The sequence below is a fragment of the Acanthopagrus latus genome, chromosome 17, assembly GCF_904848185.1.
Source record: "Acanthopagrus latus isolate v.2019 chromosome 17, fAcaLat1.1, whole genome shotgun sequence".
Lineage (NCBI taxonomy): Eukaryota > Metazoa > Chordata > Actinopteri > Spariformes > Sparidae > Acanthopagrus > Acanthopagrus latus.
In genome coordinates this window covers 11,225,734-11,244,506 of record NC_051055.1, presented here as the reverse complement: position 1 = coordinate 11,244,506, position 18,773 = coordinate 11,225,734, and the positions used below count along the sequence as shown (strand labels likewise).

General features: G+C 44.8%; 1 long non-coding RNA gene across 1 annotated transcript; it reads right to left on the bottom strand.

The window, feature by feature from the left end:
- Positions 1–8,259: 8,259 nt before the first annotated feature.
- On the bottom strand, positions 8,260–9,551 carry LOC119006499. The gene is made up of 3 exons (XR_005070819.1): positions 9,405–9,551; positions 9,236–9,297; positions 8,260–8,822 (listed from the first exon to the last, which is right to left on the bottom strand). It is a non-coding gene; the product is annotated as an uncharacterized LOC119006499 (long non-coding RNA).
- Positions 9,552–18,773: the final 9,222 nt, after the last annotated feature.

Here is an 18,773-nt window from a genome sequence, read left to right as displayed (position 1 = left end):
AAAAACCCTCCACTAAGATAAGGGCTTCATTTCTTGTGGGCAATTAAACTACTTTACAGGCCGTGCTGCAAAAAAAACCCAAAACACATCACTTCCTTTGTGCTATTGTGCAGCCGTCTGAGGGTATTTCTACTTTTTTTTGTCTCTGTCCTTATTTTTGCAGCGTTCCCCTCTCAGCTTATACAAAAAACCACAATGATGATATGTTTGGCGCAGAGATACGCAAACAAAGCGTCTTCACGTGCAGCATATAGAAGGCTGTTGTGTAAAATTAGAGTCCGACCGGGCACCCACAACACATTGTTAGGCAAAGACATCTCAAACTTCCCAACGGAGATTTTGACGTCTGACAGTTCTGTGTGTTTGACCGCTCCCATGTTTGATGCAGATTAGCACTTGCCAGACAAGACGAGGAGAAAGGGCGGCAATTAAAATCGGCGAAAACCCGCTCACAATATGCTAACCATCAAGTATGCACAAACGCCCCGGGGGACGAGCGTGAATGCTACGCCAGGTTTGAGAAGTGGGTAAACATTGTGTACACCACTGATGATTACAGTGTTTACAGTAAACAGTCGACAAATGTGAAACTACAGGGGTGTCGCCGTAGATTTGCAGTCGGCTTAATCGCGTTTCCGGCTCATCAAGAGAGTTTTTCGCTCGCCTCTTGTCTCGTCTTACCTCGGCACTGGTGTGGCAGCTCTCTGAGTTACAACCTATAACACAGTGCAGCATCGTGCCCGGAGGCAAGCCTGGACTCGGCTCCGTGAATCACTTGTATTTTCAGTTTTCATCTGTATCGCCTTGTTAACCATGTGACAAATTGAGTTTATTGATTCCTCCGACTGAAACAAGTGTGTCTTAGCGACGGCAGTACAATTTGTACACAGTATCAACGCATTGCTCTAATCAGCTTCTCTAATTATTCTGTTTATTTTGCTACATTTTTAATTTTGAAATTGAAAAACCAGAAGACTCGGGACGGCGTCAATATAGCCCTTGTTATGCAGTTTTGACAGCATTCTCAAAAACATGTCCGATGAAAAGTTGGCGAAGAGGCAGAGGCGAAGAATACGTTGAAATCGCACTCAGTGGGTGAAATCGTGGACGTTACATCGACAGGCGAAAGGGACTTCCCCATTTTGTTTTTCATTTCTCTTCTTGTGCACTGATTCGCTGAGCTGAACAGAAAATCAGGGGGATTTCTCTCTCTGACTGGCTTCAGCGGCAATTCAACATGTTCATAAATCTATCCGCAAGGGCCGAATAGTGCCAACGGTGAGGGGCACAAATTCAACTGCCCTGACAGTGCCCGTCGATCTGGTGTCAAATCAATCTAAATGATTTCTTGCAGGTGTGAATGTTTTCTGCCTATAGAATAACATAATGCAAACACTGCTGTCAAGCAGGGATGGTGGAAAAATCAATACAGCTTACCACTGTCGCTTGATGACACTGATTATATCAGTTTCCCTTCAAGGCTTTCCAATTTCATTCATTGAGACAGTTCCTATAGCAATATGCTGTTGTGTGTTCTAACATGAATGAGTTTTTAAATGCAACCGAGTCAGGAGCCGCACTCTTCTGTTCATCTTTCAGCGACTCCAGCCCGACTGCCACTGTGAAACACGTAAGTATGTTGTAGGGCAGCATGTTGCAAGCAGAAGCAGGTCGTATTGATTATATTGCACTTGTAGTTAAGGAGTGTGCATTCCTGAATCTTTGCAGTCAGACGGGTTACACGCAGGCAGAGCTAAGCAGTTTGATGGAGGAAGGTTATGCATTCATTCAGTGGCACAACGTGTTGAATGCCAAATGTTAGAGGCATACGGGGAGATAGGGTGCGTGTGTGTGTGTGTATGTATGTGTGTGTGTGTGTGTGTGTGTGTGTGTGTGTGTGTGTGTGTGTGTGTGTGTGTGTGTCTTCTATATATGAGTAGCACACAAGCCAAAGTTTCCATGAAAAATTAAGATTCTGCTGACACCACAGCTTGGGAAAACAAAGAGCGAGAATTGATTCTTCCAACTGCACAGTACAGTCCTATTATGAGAGGCACAATCTTTACATCTCACTCCATACTCTGGCGCCATAATAAAGCTTCCTAATTACCTTGTCTAGTGACAAGACGGCCATAATGGCGGTGGTAAATACACACTAGTTAATTGCACTAATTTTAATATCAAACAGACTTCTATTACGTCTTAAGCACAATCTAATTGCCTACTTGTTTCTGAGGGCTGAATATGTATCTTCCGCATCTGCATTTCGTTGCAAAACAAAAGGGCCTGCTTCTCCGGAGGAACATGGTTTTCCCCCGCGTCCAACGCCTGAAAAAGTACCAGACAAAAACTGACAGCTGGCGCAAAATATCAAAGTGCTTTCATTGACACTGTGTGTTCTTAAAGGCCCCGGCCATCAAAGCACTTTTCAAATGGAGCAGGAAAGGCCATGCTGTGACTCAGGGATGTGTTCCTCTCATCGCTGACCACCAGATGTATAACAAACACTGAGCCAGAAAAAAAAAAAAAAAAGTTGCAGCAAAAGCCTCACATCTTAGCTCAGATACAGCTGGGTAAACAGAAGAGGCCATGATGACGATAGTCCTATTTTACAGAAGCTGCTCCGGTCGGTTTTCAGGGAAAACACTGGCCAGGATATCATCAAACATACACACACACACACGTGGTATTTGCACGCAGCAGATTTACAGTGGTAAATGGTCTATTACATCCAATTGCCACACACAGCATGAGCGAATTTGTCTCTTTGCAAGTCTCTCGAGATACAAACACAAAGACTGCAGAGAAAGTCGAATAAACTGTTTTCGGATAGTTTGATACGGCAAATCAAATGAGAAGCATTCTGGCTCAAACGCATTAAGAAAATAGAAACGGTATCTCCGGCAGTTTAGCCTTATAGAGTGTGTTAACATCAGCATCACATTCAAACCCGTTCACACAGGGTCAGTATTCTGCAGGGGATGGTTTCGTGGGTTGAAGAGGAAGCAGATATATTCCCAAATGTGAGCAGGTGGCTCAGAGCTGGTTGGCCTCTCAATGTGAGGTTTGTATTTTGATGGCCGACTCCTTGTCCACGTGTCAAAGTGTCCTTGATCCTTGAGGCACATTTGTGTGTAACTCAAATCATTCATTTCAGAGAAGGTATGAGATAGACAACATCAGCTTAATTCTGCTTAGTGACATTGAGGGACTCTCAAATGACAACCTGCAACCTGCTTGGCAATAAACCCTGATTCTGATTTAGAAAGTCGTGGGGGGAACAACACTGACACAGCACCATGCAGGTCAGTTTAACTGGGGAGTGCAAACTTTGCATTGTGTGAATGTGGTCTGAATGACTGTCCGTCTAAGAAACTAATAAGAAAAAACACCACCCTTTATAAAAAATGTGATAAAAGCTCAGCAAAGCAAATAGTGGTCAGCAAGCCTTAAAATGTTAGCAGGCTAGCTTGCTAGTAGCGTAGCGGTTGGATTTTCACATTTTGGGAAGCATGGACAACAAAGGCAACCATACGTGGGAAAAACTGAGGCATTAGAGGGAAGATCTAGAGTGTCGGCATCTTTGCACAAGATTCCTGCACTATGAACAGATATTCTGAGGTCATTTCACAGGGGCAAAAGCCACAGAAGAACTCGGCACACATTTATAAAACGCTCACAATGTCGGGCTCCCAATAACAGCCGGCAGTATCTTTATTAAAGGATTTTAAATGGGTTGCACAGAGTGGATAAAGAACATCAATCGCAAGTATGATGAGATCGTGTTAATGTCTCAGGTGGTGAGGCGGGTAGACACGAGGATATTTTGTCACACAAAAGGAGAAGCTCATTCTAAACTCTCTCTGCAGCCATAACGCCACATGAAGGATCACTTCAAACCAATAAACCCTTGTACAATGCAACACGGTGTGCTTAATTATTTGACTGAATCAAAATGGTGACAAATCACCTTAGGCCCTTTGTAAATCCCTCTGCTCCTTTCCTCCTCTTCCATCCCCCCCTCCCCTCCCCGCTCCTCTCAACAGCAAGCCACAGCTCACTTCAACACAAATCATCACTTTATTAAAAAAAAAGAAAAAAAAAAAAAAGAACTGCGCGTTAGTGGATTCATTTGAACAATTATGCAAATCAGACAGGAGATGAAGCTTTTATTAATGTTAGAGAAGTGTTGCATCAGATAGTGCTGAAGTTCATTAAGTTACTCTAGTTGAAGATGAATACACTCTGATTAGTTTGATGTCGCCGTGGTGTGCATCACATCTTCGTCTCGGGCTGCGTCAGCGCAAAACTCTCCGAGGATCTTTCGCTCAGGCAGAATGTGGCAGAGGAGTGATATTTCACGGCTTGAAAAAAAAAAAAAAAAATTGGGCAATTTGGAATAATAACCCAGACGCCTGTGATGTTTCCCCTCAGATATTTTTATTTTGTCATTGTTTTCTGGACATTCGGGGTATGTCTGGTGCCGTCTCTTCCGGCAAAATGTATTTTCATTCGTCCCTTTCTTGCAAATCTGCATCATCGTTGCAAACATTGAGTCATTCTCCCCATCTGACTTTCCCATCTCCCCCTCTCTCGCTCTCTCTGCAGGTACGGGGCCTGGGAGGTGGCGGACCGTGACTGACTGACTAGGGCCCATGCTTGCTGTGGCTCCGAGGGGTAATTAATTTCAGCAAACGACCGCCACGTCTGTCAGCTTTTATAAACGAGCGTTTACGCGCTATGGACAATTTAACCACTCCACTGAGCCCGCCTTGACAGAGATGAGTAGAGAGATGTGGGAGAGAGAGAGAGAGAGCGAGAATGAGAGAGAGAGAGAGAGAGAGAGAGAGAGAGGCAGACGGAGGGGAGAGAGAGAGAGAGAAAGAGAGAGAGAGAGAGAGAGAGAGAGAGCGAGGGGATGGGGACCATGCTGCTAGGTGACTGATGGGAGATTTAATCAATAGAGTAAGCACATTTACTCTCATGATGCTCGCCCAACATCCATATTCATGGTGTTAATTCTCTCAACGCCTACGCCGTCGCACACCACAAAAAATTAAAACGCATGGAGGATTTCACTACATCACATCAGGCCTCATCAAAGGCCAGTATCATCGCTGCTAATTATGTGTAGCGTCACGGGCTAAACATCAGTGTGGTGGCTCTAGTCAAATGATTTTATTCTAGATCCGAGCTTAATTCAATAACCAAAATACTTGCTGCCCATTACCTCCTGGCACACACACACCTTAACAGCCCAATATTCCTCTTATTGTTAATGGCACTGCCTGCATTTTGGAAGCGCACGGCACATCCAGGAAGATGAAGGTTTCATTAGTGCAGTGTCCTTGGCAAGTAATCCTCCCTTTGTGAAGACATAAAACACTAACTCCATTATTGAGAATATTTGTAATGGCCGTGTCTTCACTATGCCGCATAACGTCCGGTCACCGTACAAATGTGAGTGCAGACGTTTAGAGGACGTCTCTTGAGGTGAAAGAATAACAGTTCACTCTTTCACCACCCGTATCTGCCCCTGAAAACATGCCCCGCCTAGCAAACCGGACTCCATGGACTCAAACTTGGAAAGGCCGTGAAGATATGTGGGTGTGGTTGCATTGGGGCGCATACAGCTCTAGACTCTACAGCCATGCAGGACATTTGAGAAAAAATCAAACTTTTTTTTCAATGTCGATTATGGCATGTAATACACAAACTGTACGGCATATACGGCTATATAGAGATATTCCAGTAGTTTTTTTCCTCCTCAGTACCGATTCCAATAGTGTTTTTTTCCCTTTACACCTAACAGATATGCAAAGGACAGATGGAAGATGGCTGGCAATGTCCTTAAAATTACAGCCCGCTCTCACTCCCAACACTTTAAATACAGCAGCCTGGTCAGTGGTTAATGTCTCAAGGTGGACGCTGAAGTTATCCCTCGAGCGTCACACGTTGAAGGTCCCCTCTAGTGCAGCAGTATGAAGAGCAAGTCAGGGAGTAGTTGGGGTGGTAAGATATGTCATTCGGAGGACTTTGCCTCTGGAAAATGAGATTTGCGTCCTGTTTGTGTCCACGAGGGATTTGTTTTTCATTAATGTAATTAAGATAACATACATCCATTATATCAGTGAGTGTATATCAACATGTTGATACACATGTTGATAGATAAATCTCCTTTTCATAATTACTGTAAGATTTTTGCTTAGAAGGGTCTACCAAGGCTGCTTCACTATATCACATATTTAATTTATTATTCATCAGAGCAGATCCCAGGACTGCTTTAACTCACAACAATTCTGAGCTTGGCGTGCTCGTATGTGACTGGCTGTGTGTCGCTGCGCATTTTACCTCCGTTCCATTTCTTCTCGTGTACCATACCGCGCCATGTGCTACTACACAGCAATGTGCTGAAAGCTTTTTCATCACATCTCCCATATTCCAAAACTGTCACATTACAATTTGCTGCACAATCACTCACCACCTAAATCACTCTCCCCTTCGCTTTCGAATGTACGCCCTGCGCCCGAAAAGCTGAGGTCAATAAAACTAAATCAACTTAAGTTTTCTCACTGTAGGGCTGTTATTATAACTCAACAGCATGTAACATTTACACGCTCTACCCTCAGAGTTTCCACAGCCCCGCGAGTGCGGAGCCACACCGCAGTCACTCGGCAGCCGGTCAGCCGAAGCCCTGTGAAAACCGTTTCTGTTTGCCTCTAATGCTATCAGGTTGCCAGACTATTAGCGCTGCAGCCCCACTCCGCTTTGTTCCCCCTGCCAAGGCAAGTTACATGGCCTGCCTCAAAGTCAGTGTTTTCACAGCTAGACATACATTGCCGTGTGACACCGAGCCCCAGGGCTTATAGATCGCCTCGCTTGTATGACAGGAGCCTTTATGGCTTTTGCAGCAATGTATGACAGCAGTCTGCCTGCCTTGATACTTGGCAGGGATAACTACGGTATACCACAGTGAGATCAGACGAGAGCAGCCATATGAGGGGCCTGTGGCAGCAAGTGTTTCCATAGCTACAGTGGGCCGAGGGGACTGTTTACTGTCCGAGAGTGGGGGATTAAGTGAACGGGAGATTCTCCACGTATATGCTGAGTGACCATTTCTGCACCATGCTGTGTGTGTGTGTGAGAATATATACATGTGTTTTGTGTGTGTGTGTGTGTGTGTGTGTGTGTCCCTCATTGATGGAACAGCTCTTACTAGGACCATGAGTGTGCCCAAGAACATGACCCGCTGCGCTGACTCCTAACAGCCCCCTCAACCTTCGTTCTCCATACACACAAATACATATCCAAAGCCTACACACACACACATTCACATGGTACGCTTCGCCAAGTCAGTGTAATCAGGGCAACGTAATGTGTTTACCTCTCTGAGGTATGAGAGTTTGATTAAGGAGCAGCCATCTGGCAGAGGAGAGGAGAGGAGAGGAGAGGAGAGGAGAGGAGAGGAGAGGAGAGGTTCCTACTTTAATGAACAATCTCAAGCCTTTCATTGTGATCATTATACCCACGCAGACAGGCCTGCGCTACCATCAATCAGCAGACTTGCCGCTCAACCTCTAGGACAAACTCCATCGGACATAAAACCGACAATTAACACCCACAACACCTGCCCCGCATCATCATCACATAGACATAAACCACCGTTGTGTAAAGGCTGGCATTACCATATTATCGGAGTCGAGCGTCATCGCACTTCTTTTCCTCCTATCTGCTCTTAACTAGCCAACAGGGCATCCTTTTCAGGACTTGGATGTTGACAAGGGATGATGGGTACAAACGAACGCTTTTGCAAGAAGGAAGGCAACCACCGATCAGCTACAATATGGCAATTCACTGCTCTGCACAGCTGCCAAGAAATCTTCATTGTCCTGTAGATTTATTACAAAAATATGTATGAGATTAAGTTTGGGCGATGTCTACTGAACCGGCGAATGGCGACGTCTGCAGCAAAACACTGTGATAAACGAAGGGGTTTCTTTGAGGTAGCATGTGTCCCCTCAGAGTTGTTGTTAGGGGATTCTCATTGCTTGCTTTGACGGCATCCTCCACCTGCCCCACCCAGCCGAGAAAGCTTCCTCAGAGGAAGTCAGATCAGCTCCTGGAGACATACATCCCCATGCACGGCTGTAAGGGTCTTCGCTGTGTTCAGCCACAGAAGCTTGAAACAAAGTCAGACGGCTAGCTATACTGAGGAAGCTAAGCTAAGAATAGAAATGAAAATAACGATGTCGAGAAGCACTGCCGCCACCCATGAAGCCAAGTTACTAGCTCACCTCACAGGGCAGCTTTAAAAAGACACTGAGGGGACACATTACTTGTTTGCGCTCTATGGTGAGGCCCCTTTTTTTCTATCACAAGGTTATGACAGCACAGGGCTCAAGGATTCTAAAATCCCATATGGAAACGTCATCAGAAACCCTCCTTCCAAACCCGGAAATCTGACTCGAAAAATCCAAGATGGCTGCTCTGTGCATCAACAGTAAGTTAAAGTTGCTCGTTCAGCCATTTAGTCTTGTTTTTGTGCCGTTAAATCAGTCATACATGTGCAACTTCGATCTGTGGGCATGTTGTTACTGTGTTTCACGCCCAAAATATCACCTGGTGTGTCGTTATCGGCGGGTATTACCAAACAGTGCTTCAACACTGATCGCTAACTCTTCCGACTTTTTACCAGCTCGTTACTGGATGGCGGTCAGCTGGGATGTGACATCATTCCTGGCCTTGTGATCCAACTTCCGAGCTAAACGGAATGCACCATCAGTGGTTGAAGACAGGCAGTGGTGTCATCCATTGGCCCGGCCCTATAGAGATACATGCTGTAAGTACTGCTGCCTCCTAGTAACTATAGCACGCACCATGAGAACACAGTGTTCAGTGTAAAATATGAATGGAGGCCGTTGTTAAAGAAGACAGCAGCATCTTGAGTGTATATAACCTTCCTCTCCCCTCCCTGTGGTACTTGACAGGCCTGTAGCTAAGCTCACCCTCAGCCATTACTTCTACTGTAGCCTTCCTGCTCCATTAAACTCAACAAGCTTAACTCAATGGCCTTCATTCCTCACGGCGACGGCGTCTGCTTCATACCCTAGTGGCTTTTAACGGGAGAGGGGCAATTTGAGTGGAGGGGGGACAGCATCGCCCTTGTTAACACAAAATATGTCATGCATTGCCCTTGTTAACTTTGAAAGAAAAACCTGTGAAAACAATATCTTACCTTCTCCGCTGTCCCCGATGCTGAATATAGAGATATTGCTCACCGGGGGCCGAGGCGAGGACCTAACAACAGCAGTAAAAAGGAGCCATTAAGTTATACTGTCCTTGTCCTGCTGTGGCGTTTAATCGCCGGGTTTTAATATGCAACAAGGAGACGACATCCCACTTACAGTCCGGTATCGTGCTGGACTCCATACTGAGTCAGCGATTATTGATCACGGTTGGAAGCGTTTTGGAAAATAATCGGTTTTATGGCAGTTCCCCTGAGTGTTACTGTTCAAAGGCCCAATCCTTAAAATGGGCATGTGACGAACAGGAAGCCCTGTGAGAGGCAGGGGAAAAAAAACACACACACACACCATCCACAAATTTTAACGACAGCTCCCTCATTTCAAAAAGCTGTGGCTATTTTAATCCTTAAAAATCAGAGGAAGCAAAAAGCAGTAAAACATTTTCTGACATGAACAGTGAAGAATGGAGATCCAATCTGAGTGATCGGCTGCGAGAAACAAACAGACGTTCAGAGAGAGACAGAGCGAGAGCAGAAGTGGCTAGCGCTGCAAGGGCAGACAGGTATAATAGAGAGAGTCTTTAGATTGTGCCTCTCTCAAGTAATAATGTGGGGAGAATTTCTGAGAGTGTGTATCTGGGACACATAATAAATATTTCATGACAATTATGAATAGGTTCTTTGTTTAATTAGACTTGTGGAGTTGTCCCCTTCAGCCACTTCTGTCACGTTAGCATGAAAAAATACAATCCTTTTCCACTTTAATTATAAAAGTTCTCCAGGCCAAAGCGCTACGTTATAATTTAATCCATCAAACTTTTATATAAATACAAGTCATACAGTCTGTCAGGGGCAGGCACATAATTACTTGATTTAAATTTTAGGGCCGTTTTTGTGTTGTTTCAAACTCTTCATACACATGTTGTAAGGGCATTTGGCACATTTTAAAACGACTGCTAATTGCGGTAGTCGGTGATAATAGATCGAATAAAACCACCGCGCTAATTGCACCGCAAGTAATCACAAAGTGGCTGAAAACAAATAGATCACATCTCGATTTCTGTTGAGGCAGTAGCAGAAAAAAAAACAAAAAAAAAAAAACGATATTTTTACATTAGCATTTAATATCTCAACTATGTGTACTTCTTTTTTAAGTTAATCAAATCAGGTCCGAGCCTGGCAAAGCATTACACTTGCTGGCCTAGTTGTAAGCACGCATGCACACACACACACTCACACACACACACATATTTATATAGAGTTTTATATATAATGTATATATTACATATATATATATATATATATATTGCATCATTTTAAACCTTATAATGTGAGTTTAACAGCAGCTCATATTCTTCCTCCTTGTGCAGCACTGCAAGTAGAGCTAAATCAGGTGAAAATGCTGTACTGCGTCGGCCACAGTTAATTGCAAATAACCTGACTGCACGCCCTCCGCAGCGCTCTGTATTGGAACCTGTCCCGACCTGGCTGCAATTATCTCGGAAAAGGCTCTTTTGCTCTGACGCTGTTGTGAAACGGAGCTTATGAAACTCGGTGACAGCCCATTCTCCTGCTCCGTTCCTTTCTGTCTTTTGTCGGCCATCTCGTTGTGAAAGCCTGTGGAGCTACAGTGTAACACACCAGGGAGGAAATACTGGACACAGCTCTGATGCCTTTCATCTTCACAGGCTGGGAACAGCTTCCTGTTTTTCAATGGACACACTAATTAGCATGAATTCAAACATGCACTTCGCCCAGACAAAGATGTGAACAGAAGCATGCTGGCACATGGGCACGCAGTCTCTCACACACACACACACACACACACACACACACACACACACACACACACACAAACAAATACATGTGTGCATGCTCGTGTGTGTGCGTGCACGTACACACACGATTGCAAGCGCATGAAAATACAGTCGAACTGCAGCCCTAATTCATTTTCCACTTCTCCACTCCTTTTGTGCACTTTACACCGCAACAGCAGAGGGGGGGAGGAAAAGAGGGGGGGGCTGAGGGGGGAGGAAGGGGGCCCACACTTCCAGCATAGTTTTTACGTAATATTTTCTTTTCTTTGAAGTGGCACGGCTAAATGAGTTTTCAAATCTCCGTAGGTTTCAGTACCACAGAGAAATACGACCACAGTTGATAGGCACCACTTACATTCAATTATCTTTGTTCCACACGCAGAGCACTAACACACACACACATACGCGAAAAATACACAGACACATCAGTTATTTCTGTGCGGAAGAAAATTGTGACTCATTACCAGCCCATTGTGAACTGTGAGGCACTGCTTCAGAGCCCTCTTTCTAAAATTATGTAGATACGGTGCTCTGCTGCACTTCACATACATCAAGTAAAGAGATACATAGAAATCCTGTGGGGGTGTAGAAAAGATGATGGAAATGAAATGCTTCATTAAGCAACAGCTATGGCTTTTGTTTTTGTCAGACATCTGATGAATTCGGAAGTCACTCTGTGTGTACAGACTCAGGGTGCCTCGCTGCACGGGGCTTGGTGTACAGTACACATCTCATTTTTACAATTGGTGCAAGTGCAATCAATTATACTCTGAGCTAAACAAAAAGGATAATTGTTTTGTGACTTAATGTGGTCTAATTTGGTGATTACTGGGCTTGGTATGGTCCCAAATCAAGTTCCTATACTGTGCATCTGAGGGTCATCAAGGTCAGCCAGTCCACATGCTTCCCACTTAATTACAGATAATGGAAAAAAATGTACATTTGGTATGTCAAATATTTTACACAGGATCTATTAAAGGTGCACTGACACAATTAAAAAGTGACGAGCGTACCTTGAATGCCAATCAGTGCATCACCCCTTTAATATTCATCATATGGGCAGAGAGATCACATACAAATACATACGTCTTGACCCTCAGTTAGTGCTGGGCTATAACTTTAAAAATGAATATGACAGAAGAAATTGTTTTATATGTCACATTATATCATAAATGATGTAAGAACGCACAGCACACATAATAAATCTATGCAGCACATGACACATAGATTCAAAGTGCTTACAAGCAAAATACACAGTTAAGTTTATAGTTGGGCGATATCCAAAATTTTATGTTCAACATTAACATCAGGGTAACCACTATCGTCCCCCCATCATAAATATTGCCAAATAGGCGAGCAGGATTTCTTCTTACAAACCTCAGTCCTCTCTGTCTGTATGTTAAGCTACATTATGCCAATAAACCAGCAGTAACCTCCAAAATACTGCTGCAATATGCCTCCGCTGCCGCAACAGGTCTGTTTGTATGATCTTAAAAAAAAATTTAAAATCCCAAATATGCTGTAATGTCTGTTTGATATTGCTCAGTTCTAGTTAACACTGTACAAAGAAAACATGGCTACATGGCGCATTTATATGACCGATTTTAACGAGGACGCTGAAGTTGCCAGCCTCACTGAGGGAGCTTCATAAACAAAGGCACCTTCTGTGACAAGGCGGTGACTTAGGAATCAACACGGGGAAACACAAAACAGGAGGGCAGTGTTTCTCCCTGATCACTGTCCCCAGGTAAAGGAAGACGACCTGAAATAACTGCAGAAACTCTACACTGCAAAGGAAAAGAACCCCGCCGACAGAAAGAGGCAGACAAGACATAGAGGCGAGGTAAATGGACAGGAATTCACTCGATGAACGCCATGTCATAGCACTGAGATCGGGTTTATATTTCATGCTAGCAGTAGTAATGTGGTTCATGCTGTGTTTGCTAAGGGAAATGCTGTAAAGTGGAAAAGTTGTCCATGTCTGCTTTTAAATATCAAATGTCATCACTGTGGCACTCCCTATTCACGTAACTATAATTTGAAAGGAAGCTGAATTAATACAGTAAATGTCATCTGGACAAAGTTTAAAAATTAATCCTCAACTTACAGCCACAAAAATTGAGCTTCCAGTTGAATGTCGAAAAGAAAGTTATATTAGAAAGTTGTGTCAAATTTCGAGCCTAACTGGTGTTTTGAATTCTCTGTCTCCATAACGGCAAAAGTGCAATTTGTGGGTGAACTGTCCCTTTAACCTTTGACATAATCACCACTTAATTCCACAAACAGTGTGAAGGAGCGCTATCAGATCCACAGACCCTGCCCACAACCATCCAGAAGATGATCACCACTAACTGGACCGTCTCTTGCCACAGATGTTGAATTGAATTTAGTCACAGCGTCTCTAGAAGGTTCAGCCGCTTTCCCCAACACCAACTCATCACCCCCACCCACATTCACATGGCTCTTGGCACAGACCGGGAACTCGACTGTAGCTCTTGGATTCTGGACAGTGCTTCATCACATCTGTGCTGCTCCACCTCCTGTGGCGGCGCAGTGGGGGAATACGTCTATAAATCTAACCGTCACATAGCAGGGAAATTAAGTTGGCAGTAAGATGGATGAGAGAGCAGTGCGCTGAGAACAAACAATATGACCAGTAATGGTCTAAATGATCGCACATGGCGGAGAAGGCATCGCCGCTCCGTATTCCTAAATCCATCTCTCTCTCTTACACATTTACTACCGCCATCTCTCTCATTCCTCTCCAACAAACCCAATGCTCCCATTTCCTCTCCGTCTCCCAGTCTTTTACAGCACGTCTGTTCACTGCAGCTTGTTCTGCAACAACTTCAGCAGAAGTAATTCAAACTCAAACGTGGTAATTGAGTCAGTAAGTGCAATTATCCTCTTTGATGTGAGGAGTGACTCATCTTGAGCCTTTGCGATGCATTTGCGCACTTCGCAGGATTGCCAGTTAATGTCAGCCCACTGACTCATACTCCGTACTCTACCCACTCGGGGGGGGCACACAAGTTAACTGCTATCTATATTTCCAACATAAGATGAAAACTCTCATCGGACAGCTGACAGCCCAGACACACCAAACTGACATCAAAGAACTAGCTGCGTCGTAGGTCCTGCGTCACCTCATATCTCCTGCGTCACGGCTGCACTTGAACGCACCACAAAGACTACACCAAGCCCCCACAATATGTGCTTTCTTGAAAGGTAATACCTCTCTGCTGGTATACAAAAAGTTTTTGCGATTAAGCAGCATTTTCTGACGCTGCTCTCACTCTAGATGAGAATTTGTCTGAGTTGCGAATGGCACCAGCGAAGAGGCATAGGAACGAGAAGCGAGGAGAAACCATGCTAAATGAGGGAAATCGTGGATATTGCTACTCTTCTGTCATCTCTGATTGTAAACAAAGAGTTCTGGGTTTTGGACTGCTGGCTTGACAAATACAAAAATAAGCAATTTGGGGCTCAGAGTTTGGTTTAGGTGTGGGTTAAGGTAAGCCTTAGGGTCAGGCATTCAGTTAATATGGTTGAGGCCAGGCTAAAGGACTAGTGCTTTATGTCAGTCCTCACAAGTAATAGACATATGAACATGCGCGTGTGGCACAAGAAGTGTCTGTGGGCTGATAAACAGTCAGTGAGCTAATCAATAGTTTGCAATTTCGGATTTGTTACCAACAACAGTTCACGGCGAGCCTTGTTTCTCATACTGGTTGCAGCACTTCACAAGGCTATAATTATCCAGCTTGTACTTAGATTACAGACCAGTGTGTGTTCTCCGCCGTGTCCATTTTTCAGTGATTAAGCTTTTTTATTTCCCCCGCAACGGATTCAGGAGGGATGAGGCAAAGACAAATAAAAGACGCGATGAGTTTCGGGAGTGAAAAGGGAGAAACAACGAGCGTGTGAGGACCCACGGCAAAAGGAGAGGGGACGGTTATTAAAGAGGTGAAAGATAATGTATGAGGCAGAAGGCAGAGAGTGAAAGATAGAGAAAGAAAGCGGCGCGTTGGGTGTGATGGATGGAGTTGAAACAGAGGAGGGAGGTATGCGCGTTCTCCACCGACTACCTCACTGTCAGACACTCAGCTGTGCTGCAGGAGTAGGCGGCTGGTGAGGAGTGAGTGTGTGTGTGTGTGTGTGTGTGTGTGTGTGCGGGTGTGTACGCGCACTCTCTCCACGTAGCATATGTGTGTATATGCCGCATGTACCATGAGTCTGGGGACCGGTGGGGGGTTGACAGATTATCTGTCGAGAAGCAGGTTGGAGGGGTCCCTCTCTCTCTCTCTCTCTCTCTCTCTCTATCTCCTCATTTTCCACAGTCACTCGCTCGCTCGCTCGCTCCTCTCGGCGCCGCTCAAGGTCACTGCAACACTGCGAAAGTTTGGAAGGTACATGATACCAGGAGCTCAAGGGTGAGTCAGCACTTTTCCACTCCCGTGCTCGTGTCTAACAACCAGGACTGGCACAAGATCCAAGCGTGCATCTCGTTACACGGTCCGATATGTCTCACTTGCATGTCACTGCTTGGTGGCATCGCTGGGTAAATCGCTGGCTGGTGAAAAATGAAATTCACGGATGTTCGGGCTGCGTCGTTCTTTGTCTGTGGCGTTCTCCTGTGTTGCGACCGGCGGTGGTTCTAATTTAAGGAGCAATTCTGCTTTCATAAAATTAAATCTGCGCCAGTCGATCGAAAGCGCTTGCTCACAATTTGGTTCTGTGTCGGCTTTACTCTCTGCCTTGTGAGAAAATAGGCCAATGGAAAACAGAAATATCCCACTTGAGAAAACCAAAAACAGTCATCATTTGTAATGTGCTTGTTTGAGGTTCGACGATGAATAAGTGGTGAAATGATCAGTCTGTGGGCAGGCACGCAGCCAGTGATATTATGCATAAAACATGGGACTATGCTTCTTCTTGCCTGACCCTTCGCTTCCTTCCAGTTGTGTCTGCCCAGTAGCAGAGGATATTGGACTTCAGCCTCACACTGCTCCCAGGCCTGTCTCTGGACCCCATCGTGCAAGCCTGGCAGGACAACAGACGAAATACCCCAGCACAGACGTAATGTCAGCCCCAATGACAGCACAGACCCGAAGAAAAACAGAAGAGTGCGACATGCTGGATATTTAATCCTGAATGTATCAGCCTCAAATTAGTTGCAGTATGGCTGTCAAATGAACTCATGACCTTGCTAGAGATGATCAGTAAGGTCTGAGTCATGTCTGAGGCCACATCTCCCACAAACCCTCTGTGTATTAATACATTGTGATGCAGACCCCGGGAACACAGAGCAGGTGGAAAACCTGCGAAATGCCAGGAAGCGCCGCCTGCTTGCTTTTGGCATCCATGCTAGCCAGTGATGGACTGGTAGAGGTACCTGCCCTTTCTTTTTATGTTACTTTACACCTTCACTTAACTAGATTTTGGAGAAAAATGTTGTATGTTCTACTTTGCAGATTATGATCTGCATCAGAGCACAAGTAACACATTTTTGAAAACATTTATTCTGTTGGCAACCGGATACAAATAAAAAACATTAGAAAACATGCTGAACCAGTAGGATACAGTTCCTATATACATGTGAAAATATATAATATATAACATACTACTACTTTTACACTAGTACTATTCACATAGGTGACTTCCTGTACATCACATTATCTTTAATTGTACTGAAGTATGACTTTTCTGAACCCAACCAATTGGGCAGATCAGAAGAAATGCGCTGCTGGGCTCCACTGACAGTTGTCAGTTGTCAAATAATGTCAGACAAGCAGACACACACACACACACAGACACAGGAAAGAGAGAACCCCCTCCTCGCAGGCTATGGTCCTTTTAACTTGACTGCTGTAGAGGAAGTGACTAACTCGCTACTGCTTGCATGTATTGACCTTTTAAGTTGTTTCCGCCTCCTGTGTGTCTCCTGTGCAACACCTTCTACAAGTGTTTTACCGTCCATCGGTGACAATCTTTGAAAGCGCGTGTGCACTGGATGACCCTTCTCTTTTTGTGACACGAGGCAGCCCCACCAGCTTACTGTAAGATAACCAGAGGCAGAATTCACAAATACATTGAAATAAAGGCTTGTGATAATTATGACGAGAGGTAAGAATGATGAGTCCAGGCAGAAACATCCTGTGTGTCAAACCTCAGGCAGGGATGAATTCTCAGCTGTTGCCTGTGCGGAACATGGCGGCGGACAGTCATCACAGTTAGTCATGATAGCTAATGAAATATTCATTGATGCTAATGTTTCTTTTGGCATTCTGCCTTTACCGCAAAACAACTGTGGAAGGACTTTTTTGTTCCAAGTGCAGAGTTTCCTTTTTGTTCTTCTGAAACCACATGCACACTTCTGCTGAGATGAACACATTAGCACTGCCTCAGCAACACAATGTCGATCTGACAGGCTGCCAGTCGACTTTAGGAGGAGTTGGTTATTGGTTGTAATTGTTCACTTCTTTATGTTCACCGGTGACTAATAAGGGATACTTACTTCACTGAATTGATAGGAACTTAGAATGAGGTCAAAATCATTAATTCCCAGAAACAACAATTACTCCTTCCAGTGACACATTCCCATGACTCCCTTTCTCCTTTACTTCTCCTTGGCTTTCATATTTCTACCCCCCTTTCTCTCTCTCTCTCTCTCTCTCTCTCTCTCTCTCTCTCTCTCACACACACACACACACACACACACACACACACACACACACACACACACTTCCTGTGTGCCTCCCTCTGTCTCACGCTCTCTCTCCCTCTATGTAGTCCAGCCAACCACTGTGGGTTTTCTGGGATTCCTGTGGCTGACTCATCTTGCGCTCCGTATCATCCATAATATCATCTTCCCAAAAGTTTAACTGGCTTAGCATGAAAGGAGTTTGTGCGAGGGAGACGCGGAGAGAGCGACCTCCTTCGCGTCTACTCCTCTCTGTATCCGGGAACAGCCAAAATAGCGTCAAATGACCCTCATCCCCAACCCTCCAGCTGACGCCCCAGACCAGCTTCCCAGCTGGGAAAGCCAACTCCGGCTCAGTCCAAGCTCTTTTGTGTTCCAACTTATCTGTAATCCATCCATCTATTCAGTGCAGCCTTAGCTAAAGCAGGCCTCAGCGTCCCCACTGTGGTCCAGAAAACTGACAAGAAGAACTGAACATAACTCCGCTTCCGCAAACCTCAATTCGTAGTCCGTAAACCAGCTGTAGAGTCATGCTTCACTGCAGTCTCCACATCACAGAAACACAAGTCCTTTCCCTCCGCCACACTTCATCCTTAATTCATAGTCTCCCTTACACCGAATCCCACACTATAAAAATATTGATTTAGCATCAAAGTAATTCATTGTATTGGGTATTTTAAGTGATTAAATAAAAGTCCATTCAGCGCTGCAGTTATTACCTGGGCCAGAAATACTAAATACAGCTACAACAGCTTGGATTTTATTCGTTTTCTTTGAAGCATTGCAGCAGTTTTTGCTTTGTTTTCTACACCAGCCCTTGTTCCAGGCTTCACCCCGATTTCTCAACACTCACCGCACACTTCCCACATCCATCTCTCCTCACCCACGGTTACCTCAGTCCTGAACTCACCCGAACCCAAACTTTCAACTTATCCTCTAGGCTTCCGCAGTTTCCCAGCTCCACACCCTTACCCCTACCTCACCCCTTGTTCCAAACTTTCAACCCCCA